The sequence below is a fragment of the Lepus europaeus genome, chromosome 10, assembly GCF_033115175.1.
Source record: "Lepus europaeus isolate LE1 chromosome 10, mLepTim1.pri, whole genome shotgun sequence".
NCBI classification, from domain to species: domain Eukaryota; kingdom Metazoa; phylum Chordata; class Mammalia; order Lagomorpha; family Leporidae; genus Lepus; species Lepus europaeus.
The window spans coordinates 71,592,722-71,609,510 of NC_084836.1; the positions used below are offsets into that span (position 1 = coordinate 71,592,722).

Sequence of the window (16,789 nt, forward strand, 5' to 3'; positions counted from 1 at the left end):
ATCCATGGAACCTTTGGATATCTCTTCCTCACTCTAATCCAAGCCATGTCTCTTATCCTACAAATTATATTACTCTTTTTTTTTGACAGGCATAGTGGACAGTGAGAGAGAGAGAGAGAGACAGAGAGAAAGGTCTTCCTTTTTCGTTGGTTCACCCCCCAATGGCCGCTGCGGCTGGCACGCTGTGGCTGGCGCGCCACAGCTGGCGCACCGCGCTGATCCAAAGCCAGGAGCCAAGTGCTTCTCCTGGTCTCCCATGCAGGTGCAGGGCCCAAGCACTTGGGCCATCCTCCACTGCACTTCCGGGCCACAGCAGAGAGCTGGACTGGAAGAGGAGCAACTGGGACAGAATCCGGCGCCCTGACCGGGACTAGAACCCGGGGTGCTGTCACTGCATGCGGAGGATTAGCCTATTGAGCTGCGGCACCGGCCATTATATTACTCTTTAAGATAATTTGCCCAAGGGTTCTACTTACGTGTTTTGGGGGGGGGGGGCAGAACTGAGTTTCACCTGCAGTTTTCTCCTCAGTTTGAATTTCCAACCAAGTCTTTTAAATAGAGGTGGTGAATAATTGACATACTGGGTAAAAGACACGGGCACAAATGATGAAGTGTGTGTGTGTGTGTGTGTGTCTGTACAGTGATACAAAGAGAGACAATGAAAGAGTAGGGGACAGAGAAGAGACAGAGGTAGAAGTAGAGGTGGGGTGGGGGGAGAGGAGTTTGAGAGATTGGCTCAATAAAATTTGGATGATTTATTACCTGAAATTGGAGGAGAATATTGAGCCTCCATAAACCAGGCACTGACAATGGTGCTTTCATGTATGTATTCTATCCTCAGGTGGTCCTGTGAGGGAGGTGTGGGCGACCTATTTCACTCTGCAGCAAACCAAGACTCTAATATGCTATGTAATAGTGGTTGAAAAACTTGAATCTGACTCAGGTCTGTTTAATTCCATTTTATGTCATGATTTCTCTGAGAGCATACGTTACTGCTTCCTACCCATTTTAAAGCTGAGTTATTGGAAGTCTAATTACGTTATAGTAGGAAAAATCTGGAATTCAGAGACAGAGAATTTATTTGAATTCTAACCTCTTTCTCTCTATGAATCTGTTTCATCACCTATAGAAAAAGGTAAATGATCTTTATCTTAAGGGTTTGGGGGAGAATTGTATGAAAGTCTCCAACTGTTAAATTCATTTCAAGTCTTGTTGTAGTGTTATTGCAGAGTGTCCTTGCCACTTCCATTGCAAAAAACATCTGTTCACCAGCAGAGAATTCAGGGCTCTGTGGTGGCTTTTGTACTTTCTCATACAGAACTCTACAAGACTTCAGCATCTAGCCTCAGTTTTTGCCTTAGAGTTCTGTAGCTGTCAAGTTCCCATAATTCTCTGAATTTTCTCCTTCTCAGTTACTCACTGATTCTCAGAGACTTGAGGTCCAGTTAACCATTCTGCTTATATTAATAAGCTGGGCAGCGTAAAAACCTAGAATGCTTTTTGAGTCTCTTTGCTCAAATTCCTGCAAACTCTTATCTCAAAATATCTTTGCATATGCCAAAGACTGAAGTTCTAGCTCCCTTTTGAAGTTTTCCTTGACCCATCAGTTCATGGCAAGCCTCTCTTTTTTCTGGCTTTATGACTAACATTCCCTGTGTTTCGTATTCAGCCTCAAGCAGCAATTTAGATTCTTCTTCTCCACCATAATCTAACAGAAGGATAGTTTTAGATGACTGACCTTAATTCACATTATTGAGAATATTAAGATTAGAAAACATTGACCCTGGGGGGCCGGCGCTGTGGCATAGCGGATAAAGCCGCTGCCTGCAGTGCCAGCATCCCATATGGGCAGCAGTTTGAGTCCTGGCTGCTCCACTTCCAATCCAGCTCTCTGCTATGGCCTGGGAAAGCAGTAGAAGATGGCCCAAGTCCTTGGGCCCCTGCCCCTGCATGGGGGACCTGGAAGAAGTGCCTGGCTTCTGGCTTCGGATCGGCATAGCTCTGGCCATTGCGGCCAGCTGGGGAGTGAACCAGCGGATGGAGGACCTCTCTCTCTCTCTCTCTCTCTCTCTCTCTCTCTCTCTGCCTCTCCTCTATCTGTGTAACTCTGACCTTCAAATAAGTAAATAAATCTTTAAAAAAAAATTGACCCTGGAATGAACAGATATCCTTAGGATTATATACCCAATTAGCTCCTAGAGGCATTTCAATCAATGCCAATCTTCTAAATTAGAATTACAAATACTTGCTATTGTCCCTTCCATCCAGAGAATGGAGAAGGGGGAGGACATAGACATTCACACCTTCCCAAGGCAGGCCAGGAAGTGAGCACAGCCAAAGAGAGATGAAAAACAGGTGACCCTAATTATTCTCCCATAGAATATATCCAAGCTAAGGACATTTGATGGTCATCATTACCCCCATTTACCTTTTCTGCTGGTTGGACATCATTCCTGTCTTTTGTTCTTGATCCTGGTAGGCATGCTGTGCCATTCGTTCTTGGACAGAAACCAAAGATTATGGAGCTGAAGATGGGGATAGCTCCAGGCCCTGGGGAGGCATAAATGAATAGGGGAGAGGCAGGCTATAGTGAAAAGAAAGCACAATCTGAAGAACTGATTGAACAAATTTCCCCCAGGTCAGGAAGGATCTGGGTTTTGAACGGGGTCAGTGTGTGTGTGTGTGTGTGTGTGTGTATGTTTAAAGATAAGGGTGAGAAGCATTCACCCTGGTAGAAATCTCCCTGCCCTTTTTCAGTAGCAACAGAAATTCCATTGTGAAAGTGGATGAAGAAAAAGGACAACCTAAGTGAAAAATATGTGGCTAAGATTGGAAGGCAAGGAGTAGGCCAGAGGCTTCTTGAGTTGCTGGTGGACTCTAAGACATGAATAAGAAGTAATTCCTGGTGAGTCTGAGGTTGGCAGATCTCCCCCTTTACCCTTCCTTACAACAGATCCTCATACTCAGCTAAGGGTAGAACTACAGATGACTTCCTTTCGGCCGGAGCCGCCATAGTCCAGTAATTCGCCAAGATGACGAACACAAAGGGAAAGAGGTGAGGTACCCAGTACATGTTCTCCAGGCCTTTCAGAAGACATGGAGTTGTTCCTTTGGCCACATACATGCGCATTTACAAGAAAGGTGACATTGTGGACATCAAGGGAATGGGTACTGCTCAAAAAGGAATGCCCCATAAATGTTACCATGGAAAAACTGGAAGAGTCTACAACGTTACCCAGCATGCTGTTGGCATGGTTGTAAACAAACAAGTGAAGGGCAAGATTCTTGCCAAGAGAATAAATGTGTGTATTGAACACACTAAGCACTCTAAGAGCCGAGATAGCTTCTTGAAACGTGTGAAGGAAAATGATCAGAAAAAGAAGGAAGCCAAAGAGAAGGGCACCTGGGTTCAACTAAAGTGTCAGCCTGCTCCACCCAGAGAAGCCCACTTTGTCAGAACCAATGGAAAGGAGCCTGAACTGCTGGAACCCATTCCTTATGAATTCATGGCGTAATAAATGTAAAACAAATAAATAAATAAGAGCTAAAAAAAAGAACTACAGATGAGAGAACAGTCAGATCTAGCTTTCAAGTGCTTAGCAGAGGAAGAGGGAAGCCCCACAGTTCATACTGTCAGATACTTGAGGCTGAGAGGTCAAAGCAACATCCTAAACAAGAGATAAACCCTCCCATACAGGGCCCACTCTGTGGTGTAGCAGATAAAGCTGTCGCCTGTGATGCTGGCATCCCATATGGATGCTGGTTCACATCCCAGCTCCTCCACTTCTGATCCAACTCCCTGATAATGGCCTGGGAAAAGCAGGAGAATATGGCCCAAGTGTTTCAGTGCCTGGACCTGTATGAGAAACCTGAATGAAGCTCCTGGCTTTGTCAAGTTACAGCCATCTAGGGAGTGAACCAGCAGATGGAGGATCTCTCTCCCTCTCTCTCCCTCTCCCTCTCTCTCTCTCTCCTCCCCCAGTAGCTCTTTCAAATAAATAAATAAATCTTAAAAAAAATCAGCCCTCCTATTTCCCCAACCTCTTCTACTTCTATGCTTATCCACTTCCCAACTCCAGTCAGGAGCCACATCTTATACCCAGAAACTTACCTGAATGGGCTACCCAAATCACAGTTTTCCCCACCCCTTCCCCACTAGATTTTGCCCTCTTCAAGACCCATCTCACAGCAGTCCTCTGCTCCCCATATTGACCTTGCCCTTTCAACACTCTATGACCTCAGCTGTGACCTCATAGAGCTAGGATGACTGACTCTCTCTTCCCAGCCTCTTCACAGGCTCCATTTAATCCAGATTATGATGGCAAAGCAAAGGGATAACATTGTGACATTTCAAATTTAATTTCTAGAAATTTTTGCTGCTTCATTGTTCTCTACCCATTGCATTAGATATCCGTTGCTTCTGAGAGATAGCAGAAGTAATGTCAGAAAAATTGTCTTACTCTGAATTTCAAAATAGTGTCTTAACAGTCTAGCTTTGTATTTCATAAACTAGATTCTTGAGAGAGAAGTTACTTTGTTTTTGGTTCCAAAAGTCTTTCACTTGGAAGATCACCAAAGATGGGTGAATGACTATTGATTTAAAACTGTAGAGGCTGGGGCCAGCACTGTGGCATAGTGGTAAAGCCATTGCCTGAAGTGCCGGCATCCCATATGGGCACTGGTTCGTGTCCTGGCTGCTCCACTTCCGATCTGGCTCTCTGCTGTGGTCTGGGAAAGCAGTAGAAGATGGCCCAATGCCTTGGGCCTGTGCACCTGTCTGGGAGACCTGGAAGAAGCTCCTGGCCCCTGGCTTCAGATCGGCCCAACTCTGGCCGTTGTGGCCGATTGTAGAGTGAACCAACAGAGGGAAGACCTCTCTCTCTGTCTCGCCTTCTCTCTGTGTAACGCTGACTTTCAAATAAATAAATAAATCTTTAAAAAAAACTGTAGAGGGAACAAAGCAATTCTCTCAAAGAAGAAAAGAGGAGTTCTAATAAGGAGGCAGGGAAAATATTGAAAAAGATGTGTTAATTATAGGTGGGAAACTCTGAGAGGATCCTGCTTCTTTTTGGTGATGATGTATGATGATTTATGTAACATCCCCTTTTATATCAAAAATCTTGAGAATAGAAGGAACCACTGCTCTGCTTCCTCTTGCAACTGGAACTCTGGAGAGTAGCCTCAGAGAGGGTGCTGTGCCAACCTGGGGTGGTCTTGGTCAAGTGGGATTTATGATGTGGAATGTTTAGGCAGAAAGGGTTTGAGATTGTTCTTTCCAGTTCCCTTAGCCTATCCAGGTGATAGCGGAAAAAATTCACAAATACAGATAGAAAAGGAAAGATCTGAGATCTGAAGTGGACTCACAGTGCATGCCATCTGTGACAACCTTCCTGTGTAAGTTCCATAGTCCGGAATTGTGATGCCTCCAGTTTTGTTTTTATTATAAAGGATTTCTTTAGCTATTCTCGATCTCCTGTTTCTCCATATGAATTTCAGCATGGTTTTTTCTAGGTCTTTGAAGAATGACTTTGGTATTTTGATTGGTATTGCATTAAACTTGTAAATTGCTTTTGGGAGAATGGACATTTTGATGATATTGATTCTTCCAATCCATGAGCATGGCAGTTTTTTCCTTTTTTTTGTGTCTTCTATTTCTTTCTTTAGTGTTTTGTAATTTTCATCATAGAGGTCTTTGACATCCTTGGTTAAATTTATTTCAAAGTACTTTATTGTTTTTGTGGTTATTGTGAATGGGATTGATCTTAGAAGTTCTTCCTTGGCCATGGCGTTATCTGTGTGTACAAAAGCTGTTGATTTCTGAGCATTGACTTTGTATCCTGCTACTTTACCAAACTCTTCTATTAATTCCAATAGTCTGTTATAGGAATCTATTGGGTCACCTATATATAGTATCATGTCATCTGCAAATAGGGATAGTTTAACTTCCTCCTTTCCCATTTGTATCCCTTTAATTTTTTTCTTTCTTGATGGCCCTGGCTAATACTTCTAGGACTATATTGAATAGTCTGGTGCCCATTTTCAATGGAAATGCCTCCAACTTTTCAATATGATGCTGGCCATTGGTTTATCATAAATTGCCTTAATTGTGTTGAGGAATGTTCCTTATAACCCCAATTTGCTTAGGGTTTTCATCATGAAAGGGTGTAGTATTTTGTCAAATGCTTTCTCTGCATCTATTGAGATAATCATATGATTTTTGTTTCTCAATTTGTTAATGTGATGTATTACATTGATTGACTTTCGAATATTGAACCATCCCTGCATACCAGGGATAAATCCCACTTGGTCCGGGTGAATGATCTTTCTGATGTGCAGTTGGATTCAGTTTGCCGGAATTTTGTTGAGTATTTTTGCATCTATGTTCATCAGGGAGATAGGTCTGTAGTTTTCTTTCTCTGTTGTGTCTTTTCCGGGCTTAGGAATTAAGGTGATATTGGCTTCATAGAAAGAATTTGGGAGGATTCCCCTCTTTTCAATTGTTTTGAATAATTTGAGACGAACTGGGGTTAGTTGTTCTTTAAATGTCTGGTAAAATTCAGTGGTGAAGCCATCCAGTCCTGGGCTCTTTTTTTTCAGTAGTGCGTTTATTACTGATTTAATTTCTTCCATGGTTATGAGTCTGTTTAGATTTTCTATATCTTCAGGGCTCAGTTTAGGAAGGTTGTATGTGTCCAGGAATCTATCCGTTTCTTCCAGGTTCCACAATTTGTTAGCATACATCTCTTTGTAGTGGTTTCTGATGATTCTTTTTATTTCTGTTGTGTCTGTCATTACATTTCCATTACTATCTTTGATTTTACAGATTTGGGTCTTCTCTCTCCTTTTTTTGGTTAGTTGGGCCAATGGTGTGTCAATTTTGTTTATTTTTTCAAAGAACCAGCTCCTGGTTTTGTTGATCTTTTGTATTTTTTTTGGTTTCAATTCTGTTTATTTCTTCTCTTATCTTTCCTCCTGCTGGGTTTGGGCTTGATTTGCTGCTGTTTTGCTAAATCCTTGAGGTGCATGGAGAGTTCATTTGTTTGGTTCCTTTCCAGCTTCTTGATGTAGGCACCAATTGCTATAAACTTTCCTCTTAGTACTGCTTTTTGCTGTGTCCCACAGGTTTTGATAGGTTGTGTTATCATTTTCATTTGTTTCTAGAAATCTTTTGATTTCTCTTTTAATTTCTTCGATGACCCACTGTTCATTCAGGATCATGTTGTCCATTCTCCATATGTTTGCATATGGTGTAGAGATTCTTGGGTTGTTGATTTCGAGTTTCACTGCGCTATGGTGTGAGAAGCTGCATGGTATAGTTTCAATTTTTTTGAATTTGTTGAGGCTCCCTTTATGGCCTAGCATATGGTTGATCCTACAGAACATTCCATGTACACATGAACTCTGTGGCTGTGGGGTGGAAAGTTCTGATGATATCTATTAGGTCTATTTGGTCAATAGCATCAATTAGCTCTGTTGTTTCCTTGTTGAATTTCTGTCTGGTTGATCCGTCCATTAGTGAGAGTGGGGTGTTGAAGTCCCCTGTTACTATTGTATTTGAATCTATATCTCCCTTTAAATCCTTTAGTAATTCTTTCAGGTAGCTAGGCGTCCTGTAATTAGATGAGTATACATTTATAATAATAATGTCTTCCTGTTGGATAGATCCTTTAATCATTATATAGTGCCCTTCTCTGTCTCTTTTAATGGTTTTTATGTTAAAGTCTATTTTGTCTGATATTAGGATGGCCACACCAGCTCTTTTTTGATTTCTGTTAGCTTGGAGTATCTTTTTCCATCCTTTCACTTTCAGTCTGCGTGCATCTTTGCTGATAAGGTGTGTCTCCTGAAGGCAGCTATAGATGGATTCTCTTTCTTGATCCAATCAGCTAGTCTGTGTCTATTGGTAGTAGAATTAAGACCATTCACATTCAGTGTGATTATTGTTAAGTACTGTCTTTTCCCAGTCATGTTTCCTCAAACAAGCTGTTTATGTATTTTGAACTTTGTTTGTAGCTTACTCTACATTTGCTTTTTTTTTTGTAGTGAAGTTCTTTTTTTTTTGTATTTCTGTGTGCAGCACATCTTTAAGAAGTGTTGTAGGGTTGAACGTGTGGAAACAAATTCTTTCAGTTTCTGTTTGTCTTGGAAGATCTTTATTTCCCCTTCAGTCATAAATGATAGCTTTGTAGGGTACAGTATTCTAGGTTGGCATTGTTTCTCTTTTAAAACTTGAAATATATCATTCCATTATCTCCTTGCCTGTAGTGTTTGTGATGAGAAGTCTGGGGTGAGTCTGATTAACTTACCCCTGAATGTGATTTGTTGTTTCTCTCTGGCACATTTTAGGATTTGTTCTTTGTGTGTCACTGAGCTGAGTGTTGCCACAATGTGTCGTGGTGAATTTCTCTTCTGGTCTATCCTATTTGGAGTCCTGGCTATCTGCTGAATTTGTCTGTTACTATCCAGCTGCCTTTGTTTGAAGTTTTCTGATATTATTTCATTGAAAACACCTTCCAATCCATTATCTCTTTTCACCCCCTTGGGGACTCCTATTATCTGAACATTACACCATTTGATTGAATCTTGCAGGTCTCGGACCATATTTTTTAATTTCTTCTTCCTGCGTTTGAACTTACTGTATTATTTCTGCAAGTTTGTCTTCGAATTCTGATATTCGCTCTTCTATTTCATCTGTTCGATTTCCAAGGGATTCCACGGTGTTTTTTATATAGTCAATTGAGTTTTTCATTTCCAGTATTTCATTCTGGCTTCTCTTTAGGATCTCTAATCCTTGGGCTTGTTTTTCGTTCAGCTCTCGAATCTGTTTTTCATTATTTCTAAGTAATCTGGTTATTAATTTTCTGAATTCTTTTTCTGGCATGGTTTCAAATTCTTCTTCTTCTTCAGCCTCTGTTATGGTTGGTTTAGCCTGCTCCATTGGCAAGTTTATATGTTCTTCTATATTCTTATCGTGGGTTTTTGCTTTGTTTTTTTGGCATTCTGTTTGGTTTGTTTTTCAGGTTGATTTCCCTCTGCTATAGGCTGCTGAGGGTCTGTACCAATATCCAGTGTAAGCAGCCTGCTCTACCTCCTAGAGTTTGTTTTTTGTTTATTTATTTATTTTGTAACTTGAGTGGGCTGGTGTCAGGGCTTTGAGGTGCCAATCTTCGCCCTTTGGGGGCCGGTTTCCCTGTTCCTAGGCTCCCACTTACGTGTCTGTGCCTGGTTTTCGTTTGTCAGCCACTCTCCCTCACAGTGCCTTCAGTGCGACCACCTTTGGACTCCGCCCCTGTTGCTTCTTCCTTCAGAGCTGAGGCCAGCCTCCGTTAAGCCCAAATGTAAACAAACAGGATGGCCACTCTCTGCCCACTGCAGCTCTGATTGTGGGGAGGATCCTGGCGTTTTTGATCCCTCAGTTCGTCCGCCTGGCTCATGCCCTCTTCCTGCAGGCGCTATTTGATTTTTTTTCCTGGTAACTTGAGTAGGCTTGTGTCGGGGCTTTGAGCTGCCCTACCTTGTTGCGCCCACCCGCTACGCAAGTAGTGTCGTGTCGCTCCACTCTACCTTTGGACTCCGCCTCCGGAGGTTAGTGTGGAGGCAGAGGCAGTAAACCTTTAAGCCCAAATGTAAACAAACAAGATGGCTGTGACCTGCCCACTGCAGCTCCGATTTGGGGGAGGGTGAAGGCAATAAGGGATCCTGGCGAGTTTAGTCCCTTAATTTGTCCCCATGAATTGCGCACTCTTTCTGCAGGCGCTACTCTGTTTCGTTTTCAATATCCTCCCCCACTCAGTCGTGTGTGTCTCACTGTCCATCCCAGGATGGGTTGGGGGAGAGGTGGCAGCGGCTGGTGCAACAGTGCCCGGCAAGCACCCTGCCTCACCTCGGCTTCCAGCGCTGGTGCATACACACTCCTGCTGGTGTCCTGTGCTTCAGGCGTCCGTGTCCTCTTCGCAGGTCCACCCCGTCTCCCCAGTCTCAGAAGAGTTTCCCTTTCCCCAAAATTACAAATTCTCACCCCCTCCTCGAACTTTTCCTTCCGGGACCATCAGTGTGCTCCCTCCCTATTCCGCCATCTTAGTGAAGTCCCCAGTTTCTCTTTAAAATATGAATTTCCTAAAAAGAAATCAAGAAACTCCACAACAACAAAACAAACAACCCACTTAAGAGATGGGCCAAGGACCTCAATAGACATTTTTCAAAAGAGGAAATCCAAATGGCCAACAGACACATGAAAAAATGTTCAAGATCACTAGCAATCAGAGAAATGCAAATCAAAACCACAATGAGGTTTCACCTCACCCCGGTGAGAATGGCTCACATTCAGAAATCTACCAACAATAGATGCTGGAGAGGATGTGGGGAAAAAGGGACACTAACCCACTGTTTGTGGGAATGCAAACTGGTTAAGCCACTATGGAAGTCAGTCTGGAGATTCCTCAGAAACCTGAACATAACCCTACCATTCAACCCAGCCATCCCACTCCTTGGAATTTACCCAAAAGAAGTTAAATTGGCAAACAAAAAAGCCATCTGCACATTAATGTTTATTGCAGCTCAATTCACAATAGCTAAGACCTGGAACCAACCCAAATGCCCATCAACAGTAGACTGAATAAAGAAATTATGGGACATGTACTCTATGGAATACTATACAGCAGTCAAAAACAATGAAACCCAGTCATTTGCAACAAGATGGAGCAATCTGGAAAGCATCATGCTAAGTGGATTAAGCCAGTCCCAAAGAGACAAATATCATTTGTTTCCCCTGATCTGCGACAACTAACTGAGCACCAAAGGGGAAACCTGTGGAAGGGAAATGGACACTATGAGAAACAGTGACTTGATCAGCTCTTGTGCTGACTGTTGTTGTACAATATAATACTTTATACATTTTAGTATTTTTTCTTTGTTTTGTTCTAGTACTAGTGGTTGAACTCTGTAATTAACACACAATTATTCTTAGGTGTTTAAATTTTAACTGAAAAGTGATCCTGGTTAAATATAAGAATGAGAAAAAGAGAGGGAGGAGATGTACAACTGGGGACATGCACAATCAGACTTGCCCCAAATGGTGGAGTTAGAAACGTGCCAGGGGATTCCAATACAATCCCATCAAGGTGGCATGTACCAATGCCATCTCACTAGTCCAAGTGATCAATTTCAGTTCACATTTGATCACCCTGATAGGTCTAAGAATCAAAGGGATCACACAAACAAGACTAATGTCTGCTAATACTAACTGATAAAAAAAAAGGGAGAGAAGGATCCAGCATGGGAAATGGAATACACAGCAGACTCATAGAATGGCAGATGTCCTAAATAGCACTCTGGCCTGAGAATCAGCCCTTAAGGCATTCGGATCTGGCTGAAGAGCCTATGAGAGTATTTTAGGCATGGAAAGCCAAGACACGCTGGGGAAAAAAAAAGATGAAGAAGAAGAAGAAGACCTAAATGAAAGATCTCAGCGAGTGTGATCCCAGTGGAAAGAACGGGGCCATCAAAGTAGGAGGTGCCTTTCTCTGAAGGGAGGAGAGAACTTCCACTTTGACTATGGCCTTGTCGGAATGGGATCGAAGACAGCAAACCCTAAAGGCTTCCATAGCCTCAGCAACTTGTGGCTAGAGCCTAGGGAGATTACTGATGCCATAAACAAGAGTGTTAAATTGTTAAATCAACATCAATGGGCACTGTGTACTTACATCCCGTGTGGGATCTGTCCTTAATGGGTTGTCCAATGTGAAGTGATGATATAGATAGTACTGAAACAGTATTTTTACACTTTGTGTTTCTGTGTGGGTGCAAACTGATGAGATCTTTACTAATTATATACTGAATCGATCTTCTGTATATAAAGATAATTGAAAATAAAAAAAACCCTTGGTGTTAAATTGGAAATTATATAGCAAATTAATCAATTTAAAAAAAATATCATGCAGGATGTCTGTCATTAATGTTCTGTACACTGTTATTTAATGCTATAACTAGTACTCCAACAGTATTTTTTCACTTTGTGTTGCTATGTGAGGGAAACTGTTGAAATCTTTATATATACTAAACTGATTTTCTGTATATAAAAATAATTGAAAATGAAAAAAAGGAACATAATGATACTTCCTTATGCTTAGTGAAATAAGTCCCCAAAATACAAATATAATATGCTTTCTCTGGTTGGTGCTAATTAATATATAGAGTACAAAAATGTAATGTATATGAATGAAATAAACATTTTGAGATTCAATAATTATTTATAGCCCTATTGTTGTTTATAGCCTATTCTCTTGAGGAACAGTGGTTCTTCTAGGCACTACTTGTTGAATTCTTTATTCAATGGAGGATTAAGCTTGTGACTGTAAAGTAAATTGAAAGTATGCCATTGGAGAAACTTATTCTTTCAGAGTTCTGGAGGCCAGAAGTTTGAAATTAAGGTGATGAAAGTGCTGGTTCCTTCAGAGGTTGTGAGTGAGAATCAATTCCATACCTGATGTCTTCTGGCCACCTTTGTAGTTCTTTGGCTTGTAGACACATCACTCTAGTATTTGCTTCTGTCTTCACATGGACTTCTCCTTTGATGTGTCTTCCCTCCTCTTCCTTCCCCTTACCTCCCTCTTCTCAGGACACTGATGACTGAATTTAGAATCTGCCTTACTCTAAGATGCTTTCAGCTTGAGATCTAAATTACACATGCACAGATCTTTTTTTTTAAAAAAACATTTATTTAATAAATATTATTTCCAAAGTACAACTTTTGGATTACAGTGGCTTTCCCCCCCCCCATAACCTCCCTCCCACCCGCAACCCTCCCATCTTCCGCTCCCTCTCCTGTCCCATTCATATCAAAATTCATTTTCAATTATCTTTATACACAGAAGATCAAATTAGTATATGTTAAGTAAAAATTTCAACAGTTTGCACCTAGACAGAAGCACAAAGTATAAAGTACTGTTTGAGTACTAGTTATATCATTAATTCACATAATACAACACATTAAGGACAGAGATCCCACATGGGGAGTAAGTGCACAGTGACTCCTATTGTTGATTTAACAATTGACACTCTTATTTATGATGTCAGTAATCACCTGAGGCTCTTATCATGAGCTGCCAAGGCTATGGAAGCCTCTTGACTTCACCAACTTCGATTTTATTTAGACAAGGCCATAATCAAAGTGGAAGTTCTCTCCTCCCTTCAGAGAAAGGTACGTCCTTTTTTGATGGCCTGTTCTTTCTGCTGGGATCTCACTCACAGAGATCTTTCATTTAGGTCATTTTTTTTTGCCACAGTGTCTTGGCTTTTCATGCCTGAAATACTCTCATCATCTGTTCAGCCAGATCCAAATGCTTTAAGGGCTGATCCTGAGGCCAGACTGTTTAGGGTATCTGCCATTCTATGAGTCTGCTGTATATTCCATTTCCCATGTTGGATTGTTCTCTCCTTTTTAATTCTATCAGTATTAGCAGACACTTGTCTTGTTTGTGTGATTCCTTTGACTCTTAATCTTATCATCACAGATCATTTTTCCAGTAAAGTCGCATTTGCAGTTTCTGAGTTTACATACTGTTTTTTTAAATTAAACTTTTATTTAATGAATATAAGTTTCCAAACTACAGCTTATGGGTTACAATGGCTTCCCCCTCCCAAAACTTTCCTCCCACCCACAACCCACCCCCCTCCCGCTCCCTCTCCCCTTCCTATCACATCATGATTCATTTTCAATTCTCTTTATATACAAAAGATCAGTTTAGTATATATTAGGTAACGATTTCAACAGTTTGCCCCAAATTGCAACACAAAGTGAAAAAAAAATACTGTTGGAGTACTAGTTATAGCATTAAATAAGAGTGTACAGCACATTAAAGACAGAGATCCTACATAATATTTTTTTAAAAAATTAATTAATTTTCTATGCCATTTCCAATTTAACACCAGTTTTTTTTCATTTCCAATTATCTTTATATACAGAAGATCGATTCAGTATATAGTTAGTAAAGATCTCATCAGTTTGTACCCACGCAGAAACACAAAGTGTAAAAATACTGTTTCAGTACTAGTTATAGCATCACTGCACATTAGACAACACATTAAGGACAGATCCCACATGGGATGTAAGTACACAGTGACTTCTGTTGCTGATTTAACAATTTGACACTCATGTTCATGGCGTCAGTAATCTCCCTAGGCTCTAGTCATGAGTTGCCAGGGCTATGGAAGCCTTTAGAGTTCGCTGACTTTGATCTTATTCCGATAGGGTCATAGTCAAAGTAGAAGTTCTCTCCTCCCTTCAGAGAAAGGTACCTCCTACCTTGATGGCCCCGTTCTTTCCACTGGGATCTCACTAACAGAGATCTTTCATTTAGGTCTTCTTCTTTTTTTCTTTTCCATGGTATCTTGGCTTTCCATGCCTACAATGCTCTCATGGGCTCTTCCGCCAGATCCGAATGCCTTAAGGGCTGATTCTGAGGCCAGAGTGTTGTTTAGGACATCTGCCATTCTATGAGTCTGCTGTGTATCCCACTTCCCATGTTGGATCTTTCTCTCCCTTTTTGATTCTATCAGTTAGTATTAGCAGACACTTGTCTTGTTTGTGTGATCCCTTTGATTCTTAGACCTATCCAAGCCATCGAATGTGAACTGAAATTGATCACTTGGACTAGTGAGATGGCATTGGTACATGCCACCTTGATGGGATTGTATTGGAATCCCCTGGCACATTTCTAACTCCATTATTTGGGGCAAGACTGATTGTGCATGTCCCAAATTGTGCATCTCCTCCCTCTCTTTTTCCACTCTGAAATTTAAGAGGGATCACTTTTCAGTTAAAATTTAAACACCTAAGAATAATTGTGTGTTAATTACAGAGTTCAACCACTAGTACTAGAACAACAACTACAACAACAAATACTAAAAAGGATAAAGTATTACATTGTACATCTAGAGTCAGGACAAGAGCTGATCAGGTCATTGTTTCTTATAGTGTCCATTTCACTTCAACAGGTTTCCCCTTTGGTGCTCAGTTGTCACCGATCAGGGAAAACAAATGATATTTGTCTCTTTGGGACTGGCTTAATTCACTCAGCATGATGCTTTCCAGATCCCTCCATCTTGTTGCAAATGACTGGGTTTCATTGTTCCTCACTGCTGTATAGTATTCTATGGAGTACATGTCCCATAAATTCTTTATCCAGTCTACTGTTGATGGGCATTTGGGTTGGTTCCAGGTCTTAGCTATTGTGAATTGAGCTGCAATAAACATTAATGTGCAGATGGCTTTTTTATTAGCCAAATTAATTTCCTTTGGGTAAATTCCAAGGAGTGGGATGGCTGGGTTGAATGGTAGGGTTATGTTCAGGTTTCTGAGGAATCTCCAGACAGACTTCCATAGTGGCTTAACCAGTTTGCATTCCCACAAACAGTGGGTTAGTGTCCCTTTTTCCCCACATCCTCTCCAGCATCTATTGTTGGTAGATTTCTGGATGTGAGCCATTCTCACCGGGGTGAGGTGAAACCTCATTGTGGTTTTGATTTGCATTTCTCTGATTGCTAGTGATCTTGAACATTTTTTCATGTGTCTGTTGGCCATTTGGATTTCCTCTTTTGAAAAATGTCTATTGAGGTCCTTGGCCCATCTCTTCAGTGGGTTGTTTGTTCTGTTGTTGTGGATTTTCTTGATTTCTTTGTAGATTCTGGTTATCAACCCTTTATCTGTAGTATAGTTTGCAAATATTTTTTCCCATTCTGTCGGTTGCCTCTTCACGTTCCTGACTGTTTCTTTTGCAGTACAGAAACTTCTCAATTTGATGCAATCCCAAATGTTAATTTTGGTTTTGACTGCCTGTGCTCCTAGGCTATTTTCCAAGAACTCTTTGGCAGTACCTATATCTTGCAGGGTTTCTCCAACGCTCTCTAATCATTTGATGGTTTCGGGTCGTAGAGTTAAGTCTTTAACCCACGTTGAGTGAATTTTTGTGTAAGGTGAAAGGTATGGGTCTAACTTCAAGCTTCTGCACATAGAAATCCAATTATCCCAGCACCATTTATTGAATAGACGGTCCTTATTCCAGGGATTAGTTTTGGATCTTTGGTCAACTATAAGTTGGCTGTAGATGTTTGGATTGATTTCTGGTGTTTCTATTCTGTTTGATTGGTCTATCCATCTGTTTCTGTACCAGTACCATGCTGTTTTGCTAACCACTGCCCTGTAGTATGCCCTGAAATCTGGTATTGTGATGCCTCCGGCTTTGTTTTTGTTGTACAAGATGGCTTTGGCTATTCGAGGTCTTTTGTGTCTCCATATGAATTTCAGCATCATTTTTTCCAGATCTGAGAAGAATGTCTTCGGTGTCTTGATTGGTATTGCATTGAATGTATAAATTGCTTTTGGGAGAATAGACATTTTGATGATATTGATTCTTTCAGTCCATGAGCATGGAAGATTTCTCCATTTTTTGGTATCCTCTTCTATTTCTTTCTGTAAGGTTTTGTAGTTTTCATCGTAGAGATCTTTAACGTCCTTGGTTAAGTTTATTCCAAGGTATTTGATTGTTTTTGTAGCTATTGTGAATGGGATTGATCTTAGCAGTTCTTCCTCAGCCGTGGCATTGCCTGTGTATACAAAGGCTGTTGATTTTTGTGCATTGATTTTATATCCTGCTACTTTGCCAAACTCTTCGATGAGTTCCAGTAGTCTCTTGGTAGAGTTCTTTGTGTCCCCTAAATAAAGAATCATATCATCTGCAAAGAGGCATAGTTTGAGTTCTTCCTTCCCGATTTGTATCCCTTTAATTTCTTT

The 16,789-nt window shown here is 41.0% G+C and overlaps 1 pseudogene; it reads left to right on the forward strand.

Moving 5' to 3' along the window:
- The first annotated feature begins 3,029 nt into the window (after positions 1-3,029).
- Positions 3,030-3,542, forward strand: LOC133767791 (large ribosomal subunit protein eL21-like; annotated as a pseudogene).
- Positions 3,543-16,789: the final 13,247 nt, after the last annotated feature.